Here is a 20466-nt window from a genome sequence, read left to right as displayed (position 1 = left end):
AAGAAAAAGAAGAAAACAAGACAGGAAATGTCAGTAAAAAGCGAAGCTTTCCTACCTGTGGTCCAGTTACAAGAAGTTGCATCCCCTCCCGCTGCAAGCGGCTCGCTGCGGAGGGCGGCTGCGGCGTGCAGGCGGCTCGGGCAGCCGCGGCATGCGGGCTGCGCGCACTCAGAGCCCCGCGGCGGCCGCTTTATCCTTCTCTCCCGTATCTTCCGCGAGGAGGGAGGGGGGCTGGGGTGGGGGAAAGACAAATTACTTGGTGCTGTGATAACAACGGGGGTGTGTGTGTGTTGTGGGGGGGAGGGAAGGAGTGGGGAAAGAATACCGGTTTGAAAGCTTTAAACAAGAGGTGGCATTGCCCGGGCGGATCGAGTTTTGGTTGTTGTCTCGCCCTCTCCCTTTCCCCCTCTCTCTGTCTCCCCCGCGCACCGGCGCGCACATATACGTGCACACCCTCAGTGGCTCTGGCCCTAGGGAGTCTCTCAGCTCAGCCAAGTTGAGCTTTCAAAAAAAAAAAAAAAAAAAAAAAAAAAAAAAAAAAAAAAAAAATCTATAGAGCAACAGTGCTATCAAACCTGGCTTAACGGTTTAGGCAAGACCGGGGGAATTAAAAATAGCTGAAGCTGGCACTCGTAAGCGAGCTGGTAATAACTCATACTTTCCTCCAGCGCTCCTGAGGAAATGAGGACAAGCTGCCACCCTCATGGGGGTGACGGCGAGGGAGGGAAAACAGGGCACCTAGGTGAGCACCTCGAGTCAATGTCCTTGCCGGGGTGCTGCGGCTGTGGGTCCCCTTGCTGCAAGCCTGTGGGTGCGTGCGTGTCCGTGAGAGAGGGAGTCTGAGCGCGAAGTGGGTTCGATTAGCTGCAATAGGCAGGCAATTTCTGCAGCGAACATTTACAATTTTCTTTCAATATACCAGGATTAGTTGCTGTTGAAGGCTCTCCTCCAATAAGATCAGCACTGCTCTCTGATTTGGTGGCTTTGCTGAATAGAAATTACTGGTTCTTGTTATCTCTCAACACACTCTCCCCTCTGCCTCAGCAGACACTCCCCATTTCCTCATCAAAAGTCTTTATCTACAATTTGCACATCAGAACTGATTTTTCTTTTTTGTTTTTTTCAATTACCTTTCCCCATCTTTCCCTGCAACACTCTCTTCTTTATTTCTGGTTACTTTTTTTCATAGTTCCATGATAGCTGTAAGTTCAAGCAATGCACAGGAGGAGAGAGAGAGAAAGAGATGTGCTTTCAGATTATTGCAGTGATCTGAGTCTCTGTGCACTGAAGGAAAAATGTTATCATACTAAATCCAGTTTATTTTCTTTAAACAAATTATTGTGCTGAAATATTCATGGCATGTTACTTCCCCAGCACGAGGACAAACAAATTAGGGGAAGGTGATACATTTTGCAGACAATACTTAATTCTCCTTGGGTGCAAAACATTCTCTTTTAATTAATAGTCATTAGACTGAGAAGTATTTACYTTGCTTTAGGGAACTTGTCAGTTCAATGGAAATAGCCCAGATACAAGCATTTTTGGATTCGCTTTATGTTTGTTTGCATCTCTCTCAGACTGGAACTGATTTGTGGTGTAGGGGTGATGCTTGGGGTTGGAACAGTTGGGGCAGGGAGTAGCAGAGGGGAGTTGGTCTGCTGTTGTGCCAAGAACAAGAGGAGGGAGCTGGAGAGCGATGGAGGGAGAGGGGGACACATTTATGAAGGTGACCCCACTTGTGGCARGGTATTGCCTGACTGGCCCCATCCTGTATCCCTCCAGATGGGCCATCCAGTGGAGTCTGCCCCTGCAGATTGTCCCCAAAACAGGACCTCAGCCAGGTTAAGTTGGGGCCTCTGTTCATCTCCTCTCCAAAAACGTCCCCTTCACTTTCCCATAGGTATTTCTCAGCCTGGGCTCACTCCAGGCAGGGAAGCTACCTGCGCCACACATACATTTGACTGCTACTGCTGAAATGTCTGAAGAATGGGTTTACTGCCGGGAAGGCCATGTACCTTCAGGGTGGTAGAAGTCAGGAAATACCTTGCTCGGCCCTGGGTAGATATTTCTCATGCCCTGGGTGGCAGGACTAATTTTTGGTGTAGAGAGCTCTGAGTTTTGGAAGTACTCACGCTTTAACATGGCATAAGTCTGTGTTTCTCTACCTGAAAGCACTTTTAACTGAGTTTTAAGCATCAGATCAATTTATAGCTCTTCAGGAGCATCAGGATAGCTGGGGGCTGACCTCTGCCTCTTGGTTTCTTAGCCTTCTTGGAGGATTACACCTGGGCTTCACAGGGGAGTTAGGAGACAGACCTTCAGACTCCTCTGGTCAGATTTCTGCCCAGGGAAGGAAATCAGATCCAGCAGGCTTTGAAACAAGCCGTGAAACAGCTGTGCACCTGCAGAGCTACTCTTTGTGCCACAGCAAGGCCAGAAAACTGCCAGCCCCGAGACTGACTGCCCCATCCTTTGCCAGACAGAGCCCTAGATGCAGAGCCGACCTCCCCCTGCACCTCCCATGGGCTGTCTGYGAGACCTTGGTGCTTAACATATTTTAGCATTCATTAATCAAGATCATCACYAGCTTAAAAAGGGACAATCCATGCCTCCTCTTCCCCTTATTGTTATTACTATTGTTTTTCTCTCTCAGTGACTTTGTGAGTGTTTGATTGTGCATGCTGATTCCTGGAGATTTAATTACAGTTCAATAGCCAGATGCACAAATTCGACTTTCCCAAAGTGAGGAGGAAGGTGGCAGTCCTGGCCCAGGATGGCCCCGGCAGCACCTTGTGCTCTTTGGGACTGCTCCTCCCTTCTTTTCAGGAGAGGGATAGAGGACTTCAGGGTGGGGGTGCATGGCCAGGCCCTGCTTTCAGTAGCATGCTGCTTCCCAAGCAGTAAGGGAAGGCAGTAGGTAGCCCTCAGGCTAGGGCTGTGTGCTCAGAGCGGCTCCAACCAGCTGCAGGGGGCCCCCCAATGCCACGCTGATTAGGCTTGCCGCTGCCTCTCACGGTTGCAGTGCACAGCTCCTGCTGGAGCCAGCCGGAGAGGGACCCTCCGCAGTGCAAACCTCACCCTGCAAGGTTCAGGCCAGGGAGCTTCTCTTTTCCTCCTYCCCCACCCCCCGCCTCCATCCTCCCTGCAGCACTTCATCTCGCAGGAAAATAAAAGGTCTTTGCTGAAAACCCTGCCGAGTGTCGCTCCCCTTCCCCTGTCTGCAGCCTGCCTGGGGAGCATGGAGATTTCCTCCCTCTGACATGCATGGGGTGCATAGCGCTGCCTTCTTGCACCCTCRGAGCCCTGCTCCTCATCAATCCAAGCAGATACATCTTGATGGCACCCGGTGACTCTGTGGTAAGCAGCACCTTTAAGTTTGATAGATCATCTGCTATTACCAGCTCCTCTCTTTAGAGCACTACATGTGTTCGACACACCTCCTGGGCAGCGGGAATACCGCTTATAAGCTTAAAATATTTGAAATGCAAACCCCCTTGCTCATGAAGGAGAAGGGGGAGCAGTGAAAATGAGTTATTTACAGTGTGCTAAAGAGCTGCAGAGATAAACCCATTTTAAAACCACAAAACAAAGCACTGAGCCCTTAGCTTGCAGAAAAGGAAAGTGCATTGGGAAGCAGGTATTTGCTAATGTTAAGCAACACTCCCAGGGACGGGAAGCAAAGCTAGCAACTTTCAGCATGGACAATTCTAAAAGAAATCATGTCTATCCAATGATGCCAAGTGATCTCTAGGGAAGCTTTGCTAGAAACCACTGCCTGGCTTCATCTCCAAGTCTTCCAAGTTGCGTTTCCTGCAGGCATGCAGCTCTCACTTGGGAGGAGAAGTGAGTGGCCTAGGGTCCACTTCCAAGGAGATCATTTCTTTGCCTCTCAGGGACCTTAGCAGGTCCCTCACTGAGGGGGAAACCTCCCCCCATGGCCCCCTGAGCRGCACCATGGTGACACCCTGATTCAGCTCCCATAGGCACCTGTGGGCCGCAGAGGGGTCCCCAGAGCCTGGAGGTCCCCTCAAGAATGAGGGAAGCTCCTAGTGCCTGGGGAGTCAAGTGCCCAGGCAGAGCGACCACAGGACAGGTCCTCCCCATGCTCCCCCAGCACCTAGTCTCCTCCTCAGCCCTTCACACCTGCTTCACTCCTTGCACCAAGTTTGAGGGGATATGTGAGGAAGGGAGACCTGAGGCAAAACTGCTGGATTTCCTCTCACTCCCAGAGACACCCATGCCTGCCTTTGGCAGGGTTTGACTTTTCTTAACAAAGTCAAGTGACCTGAAGTTAGATGCAAACATCCCGCTGCCAGCCCCTTCTCCAACACTCYCCATGCTCTCTCCTTGCCTGCTCCTCTTGCCTGCTGTTTCTGACTTGCCAAGGTTTCCTAGGAGGAGGGAAGGAGGGTGTCAACAGCCCTAGGCATGCAGGTGCCAGGCAGCTGGGTGCCCTGAATGCCTCAGTTAGCCGGCAACTATTTACCCAAAGCTGAGGCTGGCAGCTTCCCGGCCAGTGGATAGGTTTCTCAGGGGACTATGGGTGAGGAGCAGCATCTTCAGGCAGAGCATCCCAGCATTTCCATGACTGGCAGTAGCTGAGATGCCTACTGGGAGTGCAGGATACAGGAGATGGGGAGCAAGTCTAGAGGAAAAGCCAGCACTGTAGACCAAAATACATTTAGGGCACCTGTTTTCTTAGGGGAGTGGGATTTTAGACCAGTTTTAGGCCAAGAGGACAGTGAGGGAGAAGTGCTGATGTCTCCATGGAAGAAGAGACACTTGAAAAGGGGTGCTTGATTTCAGTAGCACATGGCTTTCTARGGAAGGTGAAAAAGTGGGGGAGTCAGACGGCGACCCTTGCACCACCTGAGCAGTGAGTACATCCCCACAGGCTGCTGGTGCACCGCTGCCGCCCCGGCCTGTGCTGGGCTCTACGCCTAGCCATGTTCACCACCCCTGTGCATTCCTTGCTGCTCTGCAGCCTTCCCTGGGGCTCCTGCTCTCCTCCAGCCCCAACTGGGCTGAAGATCTGGTTTCAGTGGTTTAGGTGAGGTGGGGACAGGCGTTTGACAGCTGATGGAGAACTGCTGGCAGGAATGGGGTGAAGGCACAGCAAGCAATCCTAAAGGTGAGGGTGGTAGAAAGCAAGGGGAAGGGACAGAGCAAGCCCAAACCAGAACAACAGTGAGCGTGTTGAACACGCAAATAAGTTGCTAATAGGAACTTCAATGGAAATTGAAGAGTTAAATAAACTGATAATCAAACTTTTTACAGAAAAGGGCACAGGATCACTCAACTGTGTCCAGAGCAGTGTGTTCATAGGAGTATTATAAATTATATCTGCCAGGAAAAGGCACTGAAACATTGATATATTGGAGCCTAGAAGCTTGCTAGTGCTAGGAAGCTAACAACATCTCGATTTCACCTCCCCAGGTGAAACCTCTGAGCCCTCCAACACYGCTAGCAAGAAAGTGAGTCCTTTTCACCTGACAGCAACATTAAGCACTGCGTTACTAACAGAAAATCACTGATCTTTTCTTTCACTTCCTCCACTGCATGTTGATGGTGTTTTCCAAGTCCATTCAAGTCTCAAAGACTGAGTTACTGGAAATTATTCAAAACAGACAGCACTGAAGAAATTGAAATTCTCAGCAGGCTGACATGAGGGTCGGAGTCTAATTTTCAAAGCCAAACTGATCCCCTTTCGTGCAGAGCAGGTAGGTGGTGAACTGGAAAATCAAATCTACTGTTTTATTAAGGATAAACACAGTATCTAGAAGAACATCCCACTAGGCACAGTAAAGCTGAGAGGGTGCTTTTTAATGTGAACATGCAAGTAGTTTGTCTGTCGATAAAGCCCTAGAAATTGCAAATCTCTCCTTTGGTGCATAGAAATAATTAGTATTTGCAAATATTGCAGGGTCCCAGGTGAATAGGTATTTAGGCGGACAGATCTGAAGACTGTTTCAGAACAATATGCAAAATATATTTACTGAGCACCAGTTTCACCTATGCCCAGTCTTGAAACGACAACTGCTGAAAACGACAGGCCCCAGTATAGCATATGTTCACCACAGTCAGAAATACTTCTAAGTACAGAAGCGTGACTTTTAGGAGAAAGTGAACAAGAAGAAAGTACATGCAGTGTATGGCCTCAATTTATGTGCTATGGGAGTTAGAAAAGGCTAACAAGGAGACAAGCAGCCATGCGACTGTGATTATAACAGGATAGGTTTTGTAGCTGGGTCACAAGGCTCCAAAAAGTCCAAAAGTTTAATAAAATCCTCTCTAAAGTGTGCAGGTTGTGTGTGTGTGTGTGGGAGGGGGGGTGCAGRAGCAGAGAGGGGGAATTACCTGCCAGATAAACATTTTCTTTGCTGCAATGCACACAGAAGAAAAAGCTCTTCTTGATGTGAACCCCTCACTATTTTTTCTTTTTCTTTTTGAGTTTGGTCAGTGGAAACTTTAAATGGGAAATCCTGCAATGGTCAGGGCCATGGGAAGAACTGCCAGACTGCAGCACCCTGGAGAGGGACCAGCCCCACGCCACCATGTGTCTGTGTGTGTGTGTGTGTGTGTGTGTGTGTGTGTGTGTGTGTGTGTACACATATGCACACACGTGTGCACACACAGCCATTGCTGGTGTGTGCCTTTGCAAGTGTTTAGGTGAATGCAAGCCAATATTCAGCAGTGTATCTGGAGCGATGCTCTTTGGTGTCACAGCTGTTATTTTGAATGCTGCTTCCCTTGGAAGGTATCTCCCTGCAGCAAGCTAGAGAGGGCTGCCTCTATGCATTGCATGTACCCATTAGCTGAAGTTAGTGACTAGAAATGAGGAAGATTTCTTCGTGTCCTTTGCAAGTGTCAGGGAAGATCTAAAATGTCCTGAAGAACACAGTAACCTGAAGCTCAGGACTATGAATAGCTCATTTCAGTCCAAGCTCAAGGCAGTTATTACTTGTGCTATTGCAAAAGTGTCCCTAGAACTTTCCTGCAAGAGCCTCTCAGTCGTTAGAAACCTGCCCAGTTCACTTGCATTACACACAGGGTGCTCTCTGGTCTTAGGAGGACAGGTGTCAGGCAGACCATGCACTTCTATTTTCATTAGTTGGGGCAAGACCGAGGGGTATTTCAAACTCAAGCTGTCCTCAGCAAGGCTAGACCCTTGGCAAATTCCTGCACAGGTCTCTAGTTTGGTTTGGTGGGGAGTTTCACAGCGGTTCACAATTCTGTGGGAAACTGAGGTCACTTCATAAATATATGCATATATATATGTGTGTATGTATGTATATATAAATTTATATATATATGAAGTAATCCTAAAGGTTACTCTGTGAAGTGGTTCATGACTGCATCTCCATAAGGCATCAAGAGCTTCACCTGCTCTTTAAGCACGTCAGGCCCAGGAACCAAGCTCTCCTGCATCCTAACCCTGTAAGCAGTTTCTCTTTGTAGTTATGGTTCTGCCGAAAGGTTAGTGCAACATCTCTCAAGTACTGATACCATTAGCCTAAGCACATACATAGTGAATGGCTGTTTGAAGTCACAGTCCAGAAATCCCAAAACAGAGCTATTAAAATAGGAGTTCATGAGCTACCTTTTTTTAGCATGTTACTTCTGTAGGTGGCTCAGATCCATCCTAACAGAAAATACAAATGGGAAAATGAATGTACTTCCTTTGAAGGAGTGTGGGTTTGAACCCATACATCCTAGATTTCCAGTGAGCCTTTGCCAATGTGATACTGGTTTTGTCTTTGTCTCTTTGTTTTGCTTTGTCATCTTGAAACTGTTTCATTTGTACCTACTGTCATTTGTGAAAACAGCATCATTTGGAGGAGAAGAAACTGAAATTGTATCTCCTGTTTAAATGGCCTAATTTCATGGGGGTGACATGCACATGAATCTGCAATGAGAAATCAGACAATGAAAGGATTAAACTTCACTAAAAATCAGAAAATAATAATCACCTTGCATTAATGCTGCTGGGTAGCACCTTCCTCAATTTACTGTCCAGTGAGCTGTTTACTTGAGTTGCAGTGAAAATAGTCCCACTTGAAATATGTGCTGGAGCAAATATCATTCATCATGGCCAGAAATAAGGGCACATTTTCTAATTCTTTTGCTTTCATCCACTGGAAGTGACAGAAGTGACCCACTCGTTGAGTCTCTGCTCTGCAAAGTGCCAAGAGTCCTGAGCCATCAGAGACAGAGGTGCTTCTGTAATTAGCAGCAATATTAGCTAATGAGCTCTTCTACAGAGCAAGGCTTACTGGCTCTGATGAAGCTCCAGGTTGTGACTGTTCTGCTTTCAGTATCTGAAATGGCACCTCCAAAGTCACTGTGGGGCATTGCGTGGCTGTGCCAGCTCTCTGAGGGTCAGCTTGGCAGTTTCTGCATCATACTCCACAATACTTTGTAGAGATGGCCTTAGAAATATGTTTCGCTGTTTCCCTTGTTCTATCAACCTAGTTCCACAAACGTGGATCTGATTCTCACTTCTTCTCCTTCACAACTGCAATTTCTTATGAAGTTTTTAGTGTGTCTCAGACTCACAATACCAAAAAAGTAAAGAATTCCCAATATGTAGACTGTCAGGTTTAATGGCCTGTCTCCAGCAGTGTCCAGAATTAGGTATTTTTTTTAATAAAAGGAAAACAGTTTCTCCCATAGTTGTAAGATAATCTGCCTCCTCCAAGAATGAGAGAGAAATGCCTCTCCTAATGAGAGAGAAATACAGCTACATAAATTCTACTGCATGATTTTTGCTGTCTCTTCCACCATTTATTTTATCATTAGCTACTGTAACTCAGGATATTCCTGATGTATCTGGCAATACCCAATTCTTCTTTGAACCTTGCAAAGTTCTTCAGTCTCAAGGTCATCCTTGACTTTGAGAACTATAGTAAAATTATGTGTTTACAGTTCAATTAATTTTGTCAAAACTGTGTTTTCTTTTATCAGTATTGAAGTTGATACCTTTTACTTCAACTGGTTATCCTCATCTACTTTTGCATCTGAAGTAGCAAGAACAATTGTCCATCTACATATTGCGATTATTCATTAGAACTTTTTACTTTACATGTCCTCACTTATGCCATTACATTTTAAGAGTAAGAATTCAATTTTTTTTCACTCTCTGCTTAGCAGAAAGTTTCTGTTTTTATTTTATTTCATTTTTCCCATACTTCTCAGCAATTCTTATTCCCTTTCCAGTCCCCCTATAATTTCTCACTGTCTTTCTTGAGATAAGGTCATTTTATAGTATGCGCTCTTTGAGATGAAGCTACATCACTTAATGGCCCAATATGATTGCTAAGTAATATTTCATAAATCAGTGTAAACCTCATTGCCTAATATCCTTATGTGTTATTTATTTAGCTGTGCACTGAGCACATCTTTGTTAACCTATCTGGAATTAAATCCATGTCACCAAAACATTTAACTGAAAATCCCCAGAAAATTATATCAAACTATTTTTTCCTTCTCCAACATAGACTGCTTTGTGTTCATCAATACCAAGCTTCATTTGTTTTGCTCTTGTTCAGCCACCAACCTTGTTAAATGTACCCACCTTTTTAAAAAATTTTTCTATTGCTTCCAGTCCAGCCCCCAAAACCTTCCCAATGCATTTCACTCTTGCAAACTGCTGCTAGAGCCCCCTCATCAGAATTCACTTGGAAACATTTATTTTACTAATAAGCGAGTGCTATATTCTCTCATTTCCTTCACTCTAGTTGATTACTCTCTTATCTGCTTACACTTCCAAAGAGAAAAAGAAAAAAAAAACATTAAACATAGAAGCAAGGGTAAAATATGTTCACGAAACAGGAATATAAGAAGCCATTCTGTTTTYTTCTATTGTTTTCGGTTATTCACTGTCAATGTTTTATGTTTTGTAACAATAATATGAAAGATAACAACAAAAATGACAATTACTGTTGCAGTTTGATCTAGCTGCCAAAGAATATCTAGACCCTCTGTCAGTATTTAMACATGCTTCTTCTTAGAGTTACCTGTTTGTATATTTCTACGGAATAACCTGTTGGCTGAATTGCTTTGTGTGGAGAAGAACAGGGTCCCTTGAGGAGATATGACAATAGCTTTGTAGCTTAGGATGGTATTAAGTCAAGTGTAAGAAGTTTTTCTAATATACCTTTTAAATTACAGGGAGAAAGGTCTCACCTGAAGTTCTATATTGCCGCAGTGATTATTAAGAGCAACGAATCATGCGTGGCCCAGGTCAGCCAGAAAACCAGATGTACTCTAGAGAACTCTAGAACTGTCTTTTGCAAGTGCACCTATGGTATTGTTTGGTGAGCCAGCAAGACTGCAGATCACAACATGYGATAATGTTACGCAGAAAAGGAAACCTGGATCCCATACCCAGTTCCTGTATCAGTCTGGGTTCCTGAATGAGGAATAACTACAGTCTACTTCTTTTTGTTTGTCTTTCACTGTATAAGTTATCAGTGTGGGCTTCTGCTATACCGAGACAATTTTTTCAAGTCTTTTCATCCAATGTTTATTTCTATCAGCAGTACCAAATTACTATATTTTGTACTCTTCTTACTTTACCACGCACTTTTCATACAAACTGAATAACCTCTGCTAAAAACAATTCCTTCTTCCATTACTTGTAGAGTCAACAGGAATTTAGTTTAAGTCCATTAGGAAGATGAAAGTATGATTTTTCCTCCTGAGTTGCTAGAAAGACCCTTTTGGCACTAACGACAAACAAAGGTTGAAGTAAATCTAGTTGTATTTAATTGTGAGCCACTAGGAATATTCTCAAGCTAATGTTTTTCAGCAGCTTTAGATAAAGTCACTCTGTCATGCAAACTCAATACATTATGAAGCCTGCTAATATTCTGCTTTTGATTTGCCTCTTTGTCTCTTCAGGGAATAACCAGACCTAGCCCCCTGACCTGCCTAACTCAGTGTGTTATTCCAATTGATTATGCCTATTTAATTTTTCATGACTGTTTTTGAAATATTATAGCTACCATTAAAATTGAATCAGTGCACTGCAACTGACCCAAGGAAAAGGGTTACTTTCATAAACTGTGAAGGAGATATTTTTTCATACTTATTTCTGTATGAAAGACAAACCCAGGGTCTATRTACACTGACCACTTTTGTAACACCCAGGCATATTCCATGACATTCCCATTGATGTAATCAAARTATCACTTAAGCAACTCATGGAGTGCTCAATATTCAGCACAAATGTATCTGTTTAAAATTGTTTTCCTGACTAGGAAAACAAGGAAACAGGTTGGTTTCCTGACTGAAATGGGCCTTTGGAATTAAAGAGCAAGTTTGAGAGTCAGGATTATTGCTTTAATGAATCATTCAGTCTTCAGTTCAGGTTTTCAAAAGGGTATCTTCCATTGTAGATTTACAGTTCTTGTGCTCCAAATATGCAGCTGCTTTAGATGAGCTGCTGAATGTTTGAAGTGTCCAATGGGTTTGTCTGCGGCTGTTGTGTAGAGGAGCTATCACTGAAAAACAGGGCTTYGGTATTTCAAGTCATTTGTTAAAAAAAGTGAAGCACTTGTAAAAATACAGGCTACAACTTCTCTTGGCTTGGTTTTCTAATGTGCACTATAGTGCTTATATTCCTCAAAGGTGTATTACGAGACATTACTATTTGAAATCTTTTAAGTAACTGAAGATGCATACATAAAAGGCTCTATCGCACAAAGTATTAAGAGAACAGCACATTTCATAATCAAGCACATATCCATTTCATTTAGTGGATGTGTTACTCAATTCTTCTACTCGTGTCTCTGATTCAATAAAGTTAAACTTTATGTGCTTAAGTACTCATGAATAGATTCAAGCACATATTACACCTCTTTACAGGTGTTTCATTGAATCAAGGCCTCTGTCATGGCGCTGTGTTGTAACATTAACTGGACAGTGGGAGTAAATGGATGGTGTAGTTTGGATTTTTCTTTTAAAACAAAGAAATATGCACCAGAAAGCTTTTGTATTTTTTTCTCTGTGAACTAAGGTTTTTTTTTCTAGAGACTGCCTTATATTAATGTACTGGTGAACATCAACACAATTCAGACTTCACATTATTCTCACACTATTCTCAGTGACAGACATTTTAACTTCTGGTCTGCACTGAGAAAGATTTTATGAAAAGAAAGTGACAATGTCCTTATTAATATAAAGGCATCCCTAGAAAAGACTTATTTTTATCAATTCCTGGTTATTATGCAAGCTGTTATCTGAACTAAGCCTAAACGATCCATACTGGAGTACAAAGACAGAAATCTCTTCACTTCCAGCCAATAATAATAAGAGACAGGGAAACAGATACTGGAGGGAYAGAATAGAAACTCTCTTTAGATGATCCCAAACCATCCTCTGGACCTTTTAAGGGTATGCAGCCAAGTCTAGTTCTGTAAAAGYGACCACTCTTGTTATTTTGCGGACCAAAGTACTTGGGCTTTCCTGTAGCGGTTTAAGGACACAAAATTCACAGAAACTGTTCAGTGAGCAGGCAACTATAAATTACCTAATAGGAAACCAGAGGAAAATTGATCCTTTGTGCTTGGTCTTTTTGGCTAGATGAAGTTTCAGCCTCTGTGTGTGCCTATGAGCAAGGAGATTTGGGACTTTTTGCTGATCACTTCAATTTGTGTTCACACCTTTGGTGGCTAGTGCACCCCTAGGGGGCACCTGCAGTGCCCACACTGTGATCAAGGACAACTGAGCTACAGTTGTACGTCTGCTGATGTATTTTAAGACTCTTTGGTCCAGGTCATCCAAACTTTGGGTAGGAAACCCAAGCATTTTCAAAAGTGAATATGAGGGAGATTGGCTGGATTGACTAGTTCTTCCCTTTTGAGATAACTTGTTTGCTGAGATTTTAAAATATAGCAGAAACACTGTTATTGTTAGCCAATGATATTTACATAAGATTTTTGTCATTTGAAAAAAAAAAATCTGGAATACAGGTTAACTTTCTCTTGGACAAAATTTTCTTCCAGTTAATAACACTGAAGCCATTTGAGGACGTGCTCTAGTTGAGTGGCAGCTCATGGAATAATGGCTACAAAGAGAGTCACAGTTAGATTAATTCACAGAGGACTAGGCAACAGTCGTGCAGGAGCTTACTGTGGAAATTAGAGCCAGCTGAAGGATAGCAATTTCATTTGGTTAAATCTATCAATGTTTCACATTTTTTTCTACACTGCAAATAATAAAAAGATCTCTTTTTRAGTGTTCTGACAGCTATGTAAAAACATCAGTTTGTGGATCAAAGAAGACAGCCTTTCGGGAGGAGAATGGAAGGATAAAGAGGTCTTTCTCCCTAATCAGTAGTGACCGGAAAGATTTAAGTCTCTAAAACTTTCTATCTTGAACACACACACGCACAAATATGTCCTTCCACAAAATGGAAAATAATATATTCTATGGAATATATTCATTTGGATTTAAATGGCACACCCCGGCCTTTAAGAGTAAAGAGAATAAAAGTAAAGGATGAAAAACTACAGTGTTGTAATAATTATTATCAATATCTCTCCTCAGACAGATAAAAAAGTACTTTAGATGTTTTAGTGTTCCAGACTTTTACAGGTGAGAAAGAAGCTCAGAGCTGGCACTCTGATTCTGGAGAAGGCAAACTGGTAGATGAGAGAGGAGATCCCCAACGTGATTTGTGTGATGAGTATATGATCTACTTAAACACAACATCTCTATGGAAGATAAATATTTGTCTTCACTAAATCATCAAAATACTACCCACTGCATGGTCCCCTGCATGGTCTAATCAGACTCATTACCTCCAAACAAAAATGTATTATCTTTGCTCACGACTGCTAGAATGTGGACAATCAATACACAAGAAAAAAATCAAGAATGGTTGCTATTTTGATACAATTTATTTCCAGGAGAAAGAATGTACTCATTAGCTTAAGCTAAGTGTGAAGTTTGTATGCCCTCCTTAATCTTGAAGTGATCAGCTAACTGATGTCTTTGAGATACTTTCTGAGGTCACRGACTAAACAAAGTTAAATGATCCTCTCATCTGAAGGTCCAGTTTCTGTGATGTTACGTGACAAACGTGGATGTGGGACATTTTAAGTGACCTATTTTCTGTGGCTTGAATATTTATTCCCTTTTTTCTGTTGTAAGATTTGTTCTCCCTCTTCCTGCAGCAGTGAATTCATAAGATTTCTATGCCAAGTAGAATTTTTATCYGTGCATCCTTTATCTGAGCACCCATCACCCAAGATCTGAGGTCCTTCCTGACTAACGAGGTTAGCCTAGGGAAGTCGCTAATGGCACTAATATGATCTAGAGCTCCTCCTGCCTCTCTGGTTCTACAAAGGACATGACTCCTTTTGCCCTTGGGATAGAGATACTCAAAAGTAAGTTGGTTCAAGTATAGTCTCAAAGCACTGTGCTAATACGAACTAATTTATCCTGGTTGAGCTAAATGATGAGCAGCTAGCATTAATATCTCCATTATTCAGKGGAGCAAAACCAGATTGCTTGCAAGAGCAACCAGGAGCAATACTTGATCCTTATTATAATCCATTAGACYGCAGAACCTCTCAAAACAGCAGAGCAGAAAATGACATTTGGTCTGGGGACCAYAGTCAACAGGCAGATTGGTGCTAGTGCTAATGACCGTATTATTTTCCTGGCCTTTCTTGTTCAGTGTGCGGTGCCCTTTAWTAAAGTTCATCTCTACTTAGGCAACTCCTGCAACATTTAAGTGGCAATTGCAAGGCAATTCAACATCAAAACTCCCAACTGAGCATGTGCTGAGCAAGGATATGGTCCTTACAGTCATGGCTTGCAGAAGGCTATAATTCAGGGAACAACATCACAGCGCAGAGCGGTGATCACTTGCGGTGATAAAGCACTCTGGGCTTCCACGCGCCTACGTGGGAGGCAGAGGCAGAGCTAGCCTCTGCTCTCCAGCAGAGAGAACCTATTTGTGAACATGTTCCAGACTACCCAGTTTGTGCTTCCTGTTGTATAATTACTGTTTACCTCACTGAGTTACATCCACTTTAATAGGCAGTATCATTACAATGGCTCCCTCTCATATATGGTGAAAGACAGCAAGAGGCAATCACCCGTTGTTTTTATTAGGATCAGTTCAGCTCCGAGAGAGCAGCAGCAGAGCTATTGTTGTGTTCTCAGTCAGATCTATTTATACACTGTCATATGGAATGCTTTGCCTGCATTGATATTTTTTTGCTTAACTTTTATGGTCTGCTTTTTAGGTTATTAATAATAACAATGTCATCTATGTCATCATGTGCAACTTCAGGGGAAAAAAAATCCACTTTTGTGGATGAGGAAAAAAAATACCCTAAAACTCCTAGGAATTTATGCGCTTTTTTGTGCATCCTAGTGGGGAGGAAAGTCTACTAATTAAACGGGTAAATGATATTGCCTCAAAGCACACAGCTGTTTTTAAAAAAGAACAAAAGCCCTCCTAAAATCAACAGTCTATTTAGTCACAGTACATTCTAATCTTATTAAAAGTTCATTGTCATAAAAAGGACACAGAGCAGACCTATCTATAGCATTCATGAGGAAAACCACAATCTCTTTGACAGAATCAATGAGAGACATCYGTCTCTTATGTGAGAAACTACTGGATTCTACACCCATCAGCTGTATCCTTTCTTCCCCTATTCCCTGTTACTTGTCATACTTCCATGCATTGCCTAGTGCCTAATATATAGCTTATAAGATCCTATAGTAGAAGTTTTCAAACTTCTTCATTTTATATATCCTAAAAAAAAATTCCTAAAGGAGCTGTCAGTTTAAGTGTACTGAGAACAGATTTATTTTTCTTAGTTATATTTCCTGCATTCCTTAGAAATAGCCAATGCATCTACAGGGCATTGTGTACCAACAACTGAAAAACAGAGTCATGGAACATGAATTTTCTGTATCCTAAGGCTAGCGTCAAGCACAATTTTGGATGTTATCCAAAAGCAGTAGAGCTTCTGTGGCTAAGAAGGCTTCTCTGACAGGATGTACCTAAGTTTGAGGTAGCATAGCATGAAATATCTTCCAGAACAGAGCTGAGGTAATCTGACATAGCAAAAGGAGAGAGGAGCATTGTTTTTTATGCTAAGGAGTATAACAGGGCCTCTTAAGCTGGCAGGAGTAATTCTTCTACTGTGTCTCAAGGTAGATGATGTACGGTAACATAATCTACAAAATTCTTTCTCTTTATGAGACGGATGATCTTTAGAGACTCAGCTCTTTAAGCGAAAGCACACTGTCCGCTTTGGCTCTTCCTTCAGCAAAATTCAGTGTGAGTTGCATATAGGTGTGTATGATATTCTAACTGGTTGGTAGACCAAAGCTTGTTGATCAATGTATCATATAGTCATTCTGACATTTAATTATTCCAGTTTTACAAGTCTCAAGAGTATGAAGATATYGATGACAACAGCAACTGAGAAATAATTCAATGATTATGTCACTCTCAGAAGATGGTTCTTTGCTGTGGTGAGAAAGGTCCATGAAAAATACAGTGTTTATCGTGTCTATTTCAGCATATGTCTGAACAGGAAAAAATGTTGCTTGCATTTGTTAATCAGAAAGAGTTCACACTTCAAGATTAAATGGAGATTTAACTGAAATGAAAAATGAGAACATGAGATTCAATTATTGTTTATATTTGAAATCAAATTTTGATATATGTTTCCTAGCTCATTTAAATATGACCTTAGAGGGGCAAATTAATATATTGACGCATTCTCAGGCAAAAAAAAAAGAAAAAAAAAAGAAAAAAGAAAAATATTATAGGACCTCTGTATATGTATGTGTAACTTCAAATGCCTGCACAAAAAATTATTATTATTATTTTTTTTAATAGCAAGTGTATTTTATGGCTTAAGGTCTTCTACATTTTTGCTAGTTTTGAATTGCTCTMGATTTCAGTAGACATTACTGAAGTTGAACTTTGCCTGAAGTTCCCTTGTGAATAGAAATAAAAGAAACATAAGAGAAAAACAGTCATCTATGAATGTCAAAGCACTCCTCATTCTCATTTGTCCATACTGAAATAATACTTAATTTTATCTAATAAGCAGTAGTCCTTCTGTGCTTTTTGTTAAAAACTAAAGGATGTAGCCTACAGTAAGTGAAAAATTTGAGCTTGAGTTACTGAAGAGGAAAGTGGTTTCCATGTATTGTCTTTTCAGGTATTGTCTTTCATTCATCTCTCTCTGGTAGTGCTAAAAATGTGCTATTTAACAGAGCTTCATGATCTACTGCCTCCACCCTCTGTGTTAGCAAATATTTTTAAAATGTTGAGAATAATCAGTGATCTACCAGGTCCAAAAGACAGCCTTCATAAACAAAGAAAATACTTCAAGAAAATACTCCAGTCAGCACCAAGTTCTGCCAGAAGAGTGACTGTCCCAGCTGTTGAGACAGCTTTTGGTTTTGGAGCAGGAGTAATAGCCTCAGTTTGGCAGTGAACGACTCCAGGTAGGATACAGCTAAAATCTGTGCTGGAAAGCTCTTCTTTGGGGATTTGTAGTACTTGACAAAAACAATATCCATAATCACCATTTGAATGATTGACCCTCATGGTACATCTCAGATCCATCCAGCAAATCTTGTCTTTGTTTGCACAGACTAGAGGCATCCTAGGACTTGGCAATGACAATCATGAGCAGATCTAGGAGAAACTTCAGGTGCCTCTTCCCTAGGAGAAATGTAAACACATTTCAGGGACCTAGAAGGGTCTGGATGCTCTTTAAATAATCTTTGTTTTACTCATTTAGACTGTGAGGACAAAAACTTCCCACCATCTCCTGAGGAAGCAGCAGAAGGGAATTTTAAAAGGAACTGTTTGTTAAAAAGAGCAAAGATGTTATCCACACCTACTGTGCCTGCTTAATTACACATGGCATGAAGACAGACGTCTGTGGCTAGGATGAGCTGGAACAAATCATGCCATAAAATTATGTGGAGATGACAGAAAATGCATCACCACCACCACAAAATGCAAAGGGTCAAAGTGGCCTTCAGGTAACTCTCAGGTTAATAAACCTATCCATATGTAAGTAGTAATGGACAGTAAAAGCATTTAGTTCAAAAAATCTTTCAATTCCTTATAACATGTTGGAGACTTACCACTAAAGGGGTTAATTTGGTTGAGGCACCTACCGAATGTTCCCCCAGCATCACTGAGTGCTCCACTGAATGAGGATAAAGCTTCTGAAGTTTGTACTGAAGCAGAGGTCAATTTAAGAAGCCGTGGTTGTGTGTCTAGGAAACATGTTGAGTCATTTTCTCCTGCCTTTGAAAAGAGAATCAGAAATTAAAAGGTCAAGTAATTTGACTGCCAAAGAAAGAGTATAAACTTATGGAACTTGACTTCCCTGCTTACACTGGTCTTGAATCACAGCAGCTCCATGCATTTTAAGGAAATTACTCTTAATTTACGCAGATGTAAGTAGAGGAAGAATCATAGCCTTCGGTCTAAGAAGAGAAGACTATAGTAAATGCTGAATACTTGCCATACAAAATATTTTATGCAAATTCAAACAAATTCCTAAGATACAGTTCGTTCCATTTAAGTTCTTCTTAATTGTATCTGCTCTTACTATTTGCAAGAACTTATTTGCAAGACCCGAGTACCTTATATGTGCTCATGAAAAATAGCTAATATGCAGGCTTGTACAATGAGAATTTATATTCATCCTTTTGAATATTCCCTCACTGTACTAAAATAAAAGTAATGAATAATTGAAAATTGAATAAAAGTTCAATTCATCCAAATACACAGGACAAAAAGTACCATATATTTTAGGTGACCAACTGAGCACCATAAATAAAGAACAACAAATCTTCAAAGACAGTCAGAATAAAAATTGATGAACTGCTGAAAGTCAAACATGTAAAACATGTAAAGTCTTCAGATAATATCAAGCAGGGATAATCTTGTGTGGTAGTGATAGGAAACAGAATACAAACTAACTTTTTTTTGCACTTGTACGTCACAACTTCTTATATGAAGGGGAAATATACTGTGTAATGCAGCGTTGTATACAAGAGAGATGAATCCTGACCGTGCCTTCAAAACATTCCCAACAACACAACTGAGGGGAGCGGTATTATGTTCATAGAGAAGAGAGAGAAAGAGAAAAGAAAAAAGACTTGTTTTTTTTCAGTCAGCTAAAAAATAAATAAAAACAAAATTATAGTTTTTATTTTTTTCTCCCATTTCTTTCTATATCTATGTTTGTGTTGCAGCTAAGTAAAAATTTACCTTATAGTAATAATAAGAAAAAAACAAACCTCTAACTTTATGTGATTTTTCAGTCAGAGGGTCAAATTGCAAAAATGTCATGGATTTCTGTAAGGACAGGTTATCAGTTGTACTCATTAAAAAAATTATTTTTTAGTTTTGCAATAAAGGATCAGTTTGAATTATATTTCCAAACACAGGAAACAAATAGTTTTCATTCCTACCGTGATGAGTTCAGCAACATTCTTACTCTTTTGCTTTACATAGATATAGTTTGGAATATAACAAAACCAACCTCTCCATTTCTAATTCCACAGAGTATCGTTCACACTAGATGGACTTAAAGTTTTACAGTCTGTTTCAAACTTTTTAATGGAATTTGACTCACATTTTCAGGGCAATAAAGCCATGAAGAAAAGTGGTTGAACACACTATTTAAAAAAAACCCAAGAATATGCCAAATTTTTAGGATTTTTCTTTAAGTCCTACCTGAGATTTTACAAGGAAATTTTCTAAAGAAAAGTACTCTTGAAAATTCAGTTATGCTATGAGAAAAGCTGGTCAAAAGTACTCCTTCTAAAAAACATTGCTGTTGGGTCTGTCTAGGAAGAAAACTGCAACTGTCTGTTAGTTACAGTTCTCATCAAATAGTTTCTAGCAGTAAATTTCAGCATATGGCATCTCCACAGAGAGTTGACTTTATTTACATATCATTTGTTGCTCACAAGGGGTGAATAGTTGTTCAAGTCACACGATAAGGTTTCTGTTCCCTGACTGAATTAGTGAATATTTTACAATTGGCAAACAATATGTTTGCCAATTTTACAAGTGTCAAACAGCATACAATAAATAGGAAATGGGAGAGTGAATGTCTTTGCACAGAAAGATCTTTGTTCTTGTGTTGGGGTGAGTGTTCATGTGATGCGTAGCTATATATCAAACATTTGTGTGAAAATAACTTTGCACGCGCAAAAGACAAGAGAAGCAAGTGTTACTGAACGGAGCAGCCTTTAACAAATAGGTTGAATAATCTGCATGCTATTTATGCAGCCAGCAAACTCTTCTATGACAGATCTACCTAGACTAACAAAACGACATTAAGAGCTTTAGTAAGATTTTTTCCTTCTTGTACCGGTTGTCTGGGATTATTTGGGGCACCCTATCCACCTCCAATTTACAAGTACAGAGGCTTCCCTGGGAAGTGG

At 41.3% G+C, this 20466-nt stretch overlaps 1 protein-coding gene and 1 long non-coding RNA gene across 3 annotated transcripts in view; one reads left to right on the top strand and one right to left on the bottom strand.

Annotated features, from left to right (window-relative positions):
- Window positions 1–355, bottom strand: part of CHRM2 (cholinergic receptor muscarinic 2) — a 99415-nt gene extending 99060 nt beyond the window's left edge. For both annotated transcript variants that reach the window (XR_014898127.1, XM_085324038.1), the window contains exons 1-2: window positions 326–355; window positions 56–231 (exon numbers count right to left, since the gene is read on the bottom strand). The gene's annotated coding sequence lies outside the window, so the exon portion shown is untranslated. The remainder of the gene's footprint in view (window positions 1–55; window positions 232–325) is intronic.
- Window positions 356–640: 285 nt separating this feature from the next.
- On the top strand, window positions 641–16451 carry LOC146584856 (uncharacterized). The gene is made up of 3 exons (XR_014898123.1): window positions 641–742; window positions 5437–5474; window positions 16410–16451. It is a non-coding gene; the product is annotated as an uncharacterized LOC146584856 (long non-coding RNA).
- The last annotated feature ends 4015 nt before the right edge of the window (window positions 16452–20466 follow it).

Source organism: Rhea americana, unplaced genomic scaffold (genome assembly GCF_003343005.1).
Source record: "Rhea americana isolate MKP2758 unplaced genomic scaffold, rheAme1 scaffold_9, whole genome shotgun sequence".
NCBI lineage: Eukaryota > Metazoa > Chordata > Aves > Rheiformes > Rheidae > Rhea > Rhea americana.
The sequence above is the reverse complement of the archived record's forward strand: the minus strand, read 5'-3'. Positions and strand labels throughout refer to the sequence as shown.